We start from the raw sequence: 6195 nt of genomic DNA, 5'->3' as shown, positions 1-6195 counted from the left end.
GAACAAATGGAAAACAAACAAAACTTACGTATGATCTATGTGTCTCTAAATTGATGATATACTGATTGCACATTTAAAGTCCCATGTGCGAAAAGTCTTAAGTCTTCCTTTGTGGCATCACAACAATCGGCTTATATCATTGTGTATTTACTCGCCATGAGAACCACGACAGGTACCAATGGTCTGGAGCACATTATACAGATTAGATGATGTGGTATAATTGCAAATAAGACAACTATCCACAAGAGTAATTTGCATAATGATTAAGAGCTACAGGTTACCACACAGTCTTCAACCATGATCAAAATCCGTCCTGCATAGTTAGATATAAAATGCCCCAAATGACAAGTGTAAAACAGTTCACATGAGAAAAATAACAGCCTGATTTATGTGTAAAATAATGAAAGAAAAACAAATATGATATACAGCAACGGACATGGATTTGTTGTACACATATCAAAACAGGTAGCAATATCCATCCGGATATACTTTATATCTCGTAGGATCAGATAAAATGTTTGTTGTTTTGACTAAAGTATAATTCGATCGCATGTTGGATATAACTTCAAGATTTTTGTGAGCAACAAAGCATAAAATAAATCAAAAGGGATAATTTTTCGTCATTGGTGCAATCATTCAACAACAACTAAACTAACGTAAAACACCGTCTTAGAAAAACAAAAAGAAAAAAGTATTCGTACTCGACAAGTCCTTATAAACTTGTCTGTTATCGCTTATTACTGGGAATTTATTCTATTATTCATTTTAAATAAACAACCGTTTTAGTTTGAGCTGTCTTGTGGAATATAATTATAGAAGTTTACAGCTAAAATATTGACATCAACAATATAAACTCGAATACTCAATTAATCTCGAATACTAAATGTTAGTTGTAATGCAAGAAATTTCATGAACAAATGATGAAGAGTGATTCGTTTTGTTTTGTTATGTTTGTATGATTTGGTTTTTATCTAAATTAGACACACATAGATAGTGAGGAATCACATAAACTATTAAAGGAAACATTACGGATGGAAATTGCGGAATAATATTTGACCATGGCTAATGAATATGGTGATAAAGTATGATTTGTTACCGCAAAACAAATTTTCCTTAAATAGTTAATAATGGTACCAGTCTTATAATTTTATACACCAGACGCGTTTCTTCTACATAAGACTCATCAGTGACGCTCAGATAAACATAATTAGAAGGTCAAAACAAGTACAAAATTAAAAAGCATTGAGAACCTACAATTCCAAAATGTTGTGCATATAGGAATAAGTTTATCTATGCCTGGGATAAGAAAATCCTTTAGTTACATCTATATTCACCTGATTTCTGTCAGCTATGTTATTTGAGGTGTCATGGGTTTTTTTCCGAGACTTAAAGATCAAGACATTCCAAACAGTTGTGACAGATTGAAGTAGAAAAAAAGAGTTTTTCCCACAATTAATAGTTTTTGTGACAGTAAATTCAAATCATGAGCATAATCACACAATTATATATTAGTGATAATCTGTTGCCTTATGAACAAGTACTTCAACCTTGGATTCAATGGAACGCAGACATCACATGTATTGATTGGTATCGTTAATCTTAAACATACTGAGATAAAAATGTACTTGAGTAAAAATCAATAAATGTATGCATTTATCAAACACTATACCGACACCGTTATAATAGTTAGAATAAAATGATAAACCATTTCAGTTCATATAATTTTAGCGAGACCTTGAATTTGATCAAGTATGGAATATACGAAACTATTTTAACTTTAAGGTAAATTGAAATCACATAAGTGAGTATTCTAAAGGTTTTTCTGTTCATAAAAATATATTTTCTTAGACATAATTGACTTAAAAATGCAGTCATCTTTTTGTAATATTGAGTTGGCCTATGCATGTTAATAAACGTTCTAAAAAATTCTGATTAATTTCTATTTCGTTAACAGATAATCAATCCCCCCGAAGACAAAATCAAATAAAACTTTTAACAATAAATAAATTGAGAGTCTTTTGATAAGGGACTATCTCCTACACAGGAGTAAAGACATCAAACAACTATATTGTCTACAGTATTATTGAAAGAAACAAAAGTTGTGGTTAGTCTCATGGTGCTCGTCCCTAGTTGAAAGGAATGTGTCCTAATAACTAATAATAAGTTTGCATTCAAACACTTATCAAACCTGCTTTGGGGAAGTTAGAAGTATAGTTTTCTCTAATTCATACACTATTTACACTTTTCCTGTTGATACATTTTATTTACAATTAACGTGTGGTTCGTTTGATCTCCGGTCTTCATTGGACAAAATTCAATTATTACGTCATTTTTCAGCTTTCCTCTGAATTTCCAATTGTTACCTCATTAAAAATGGCGACCATGTATGATGACTTCTCATAGAAAGAACACATTTTTTGCAGATAATTAGAAAGGAAGGATTGCATTTGACTGCATATCGTTAAAAAAAATCATTAGAGAAACAGATTCCACCACCGAATCTTGTGCAATATGATATTTATCCACTTTCGAAATATTAAATACTCTCGGCCAGTCTCGCGTTTTAAATTTGAAAATTTAACCGTCTCGAGTGGATAAATGTCGTATCACACTCAATACACTGTTAAAGTATCTATATATAAAGTCAATACGGAACCCAGAAATTTAAACAATACATGGTAACGAAATATAAAACAAATTGTAGAACGCCTTAGAAACGGGTAGAATGCAAGGTTTTGTCTTTCCTGTTCTACTTACATTTCGAGATAATATATCGTTTTTAATTTTATCCTCTCACGAAAATTAGGCAGCACGTTACAAACAGTTTCAAATAAAATATTTTGGTTGACGCATCCATTTTGTATTTAAAGCGGATGACGTAAAAATTCAACGAACCTGTATTCTTTATTGACGTCATAAATAAAACCCAACTGAAATATTATCAACGTCATAAGCAATGTCAGTTAGATTTTATTACAAAAAAAAAACATAGGGCCAATGAATTTGACTTGGCAAACATTTTGCCAGTTGCAGTATCAATCATGTAATCTAAGCAATGCACATGATGTAGTAAATCAAGTGTCATAAAGTAAAAATCGCAAAAATACTTACTCCGAGGAAAATACAAAAACGAAAGTCCTTAATCAAATGACAAAATCAAAAGCGCAAACAAATCAAACGAATGGATTTCAACTGTCATATTCCTGACTGGGTACCGGCATTTTCTTATGTAGAAAATGGTTGATTAATCCTGGTTTTAAAGCTAGCTTAACTTCTCACTTGTATGACAGTCGCATCAAATTCCATTATATTGACAACGATGTGTGAACAAAACAAACAGACATGATAGGTAAAAATGTCAAAATTAGGGCTACAGCAGTCAACCTTGTGTTATTATCTTAATCACTATTCTCTCCAAGTAGAAATAAGTGTGAATTGAATGGCCTTTTTGATAAAAAAAAAAAAAAAAAGAAAAAAAAAGAAAGTTAATTTCAACATCTGTCAAAGACCTTTCTATACTATATATATATAAATAAATTTAAAAAAATCAAATTATGGTGCCTTCTGTTTATTACTTTTTGCTAAAAAGTGTGAATTAAATGGCCTTTTTGGTAAAAAAAAAAATAAAAGTGAATTTCAGCATCTGTCAGAAACCTTTCTGTGATAGAGTATCTAATTGGTCATTTATCAATACAATTACATATTTTAATCTCTGAGATCAAATAATTGCTCTTATCGTACCTTTTACTTTCCTTTCAGATATTTCCTCTGAGTTTGGTATTTTTTGCTGTTTTACTTTTGTTATGTCATTGGTTGTCCATTTATGACTACAATAATTTTCATATCAAAAGTTGTCGTTGTCAAGCATTGTTTTATCTTACCTCCTATACATTTCTATGAATATGATTCGTTAAAAGCGTACACGTGTGGAGACCTTGTATACTCCATATTAGGTTAGTAAGGGGCGGACCTTTTTTTCAATACACGGAACATTGTTTTGTATCTTCGGTGGGTAATTTTATTTGTATTTGACATGACATTCTAATGTTGGAATGCAATCAAGGGATTTTTTTATATATAAAATCACAACTCATGTGAGGCTGATTTATCATTATTTAAAAGAACCACACTGCCTGTTTTTGCTTCATGTTTGATACTAAATTCGGTTACTACTCCAACATCCTTCTTTTAAAAAAGTGTATACAAAGCTATACAACAACAAAAAAGAATAAAATATAGCTTCTTTTGAACAAAATTTATGGAGCATGGATTTATCCTCTATAACTACCCCGAAATAGATAAAATACGACAAAATGTGTTTTTGTATTATCAAAATGAAATTTATCATACAGCATGTTCTTATTTTTAGGAGTTTTCCTTATATAGTTCGATGCTATTAAGAAGATTTTTTGTCATTTTGTCATCATTAAATTGAAACAAAGAGCAGCAGTCAAGTTTAATTTTTGCTGTGCCAATTCCTTAAGGAGACATGAGTCTATAATTTTGATAGAGGAGCAGAAATACTATTAACTGATCATCTGAAAATCAGTCAATATGGCCTCCCTTTCTATAGAGGAAGAAAACTATGTTAGAATGAGTTTGTTACTAACAGGAATTTCTCCACGAGCAGCAAGAACCTTTTTTGATATGGAGTTTGCTCCAACGTGTTTAGATGCCTCACTGAAGAAAGAGTATAGCAAACTGTTGGACTTAAAAAAGAAACACAGAATCAACCAATTACAGTGGAACCTCCTGTGTCCTAGATTTCCTGGTAAGTGCAAACCAGACTATAGAATACAGTCGCATCTTTTTGTGTTTAGGTGTTGTATTAGATGAAGGGATGTTTGGTGCCTTAAATCATGCTTGATCCCTTCTCATTCTGTATGTTCCTATCCAAGTCAGGAGGCTGTAATTCAGTGGTTGTCTTTTGTTTGCAGTATATCATATTTGTTTTTCGTTTATTGTTGTGTAGATATATCAGCCAGTTATTTTTTCTCTCGTTTGAAACGTTTAACTGTTTCCATTTTGGGGCCTGTATAGACTATAATGATATATTAGATTGCTTATTGGTGAAGACCGTACGGTGACTTATAGATGTTAAATTCTACGTTAACTGGAATTGTATGATTTACATTACATATTTTCTAAGATAAAAAAAAAAGTAATGCCTCTTTCAATTCACGACAATCCTTTTCGGAAATAAAATCAGTTCCAACGACTTTCTCATCCTTCTCTTAAAAACCAATAAAATGTGTTGTCATTTATATAGGCGATAATCAAGCATTTTCCGTCATTTTTATGTAATGAACACATGAACGGTTTTCTGAATACAGTCTTAAAAAGATATTAAATTAGCGAAATCAAATTTTATTATGGGCTTTTATACCTAAATAATGAACGAGAAAAAATATGATTTATAGCAGCAACCGACAACCACTGAATTACAGGCTCCTGATTTGGGACAGACACTTACAGAATACGGCGGGTTTAAATATGCAAGGGGGTTCCTAGTCCTTCTCATAACCTTAAACAGCAGTGTAACATATAAACAACCTAAATCAGTTGAAAAGAATTAACTCAATAAATAGATAAAAAGAACAAACACAAGTTAAAAAACACAAAATGGACGTGGTAGGGTTCTTATACATCTCACACTAAGAACAGATCTTAGAGTACTCGCAGTTATAGACAGCTAGTTCAATGAATAAGTAAATAAAAATGATTTCATTTACTGATAATAAAATGAATATAACTACCGATAAAACAATATTCAAATATCTAATTACAGTGTTTAATTGGTAAACTTTTATAAAAAGTTTATTCAAAGGATCGATAAGTTTAACCAATCCTTTCAAAATGTCCATGCTCGGTAAATAATATTTCCGTAAAAACTAGAATGTGGTATCCCGTTTGAAATTAGTTTTCTAAATCTGTTAATCAATATCATACATACTTGGGAATCGTTGGTTGCTGTCTGTCTCATTCGTTGATCATGATCATGGTATAAATAAAGGCAACAGTAGTAAACCGCTGTTCTAAATTCATGAATATTCACAAATTCATTAATTGTATAAGTCATAACGTTTGTTTTTTTGTTCAAATAGTTTCACCTTTTGTCATGACGGGGTCTTTTGTAGCCGACTATATGGTATGAGATTTGTTCATTGCCGTACAGTGACCTTTAATTGCTTGAAT

The sequence above is a fragment of the Mytilus edulis genome, chromosome 3 (assembly GCF_963676685.1).
Source record: "Mytilus edulis chromosome 3, xbMytEdul2.2, whole genome shotgun sequence".
In the NCBI taxonomy this organism is placed as follows: domain Eukaryota; kingdom Metazoa; phylum Mollusca; class Bivalvia; order Mytilida; family Mytilidae; genus Mytilus; species Mytilus edulis.
The sequence above is the reverse complement of the archived record's forward strand: the minus strand, read 5'-3'. Positions refer to the sequence as shown.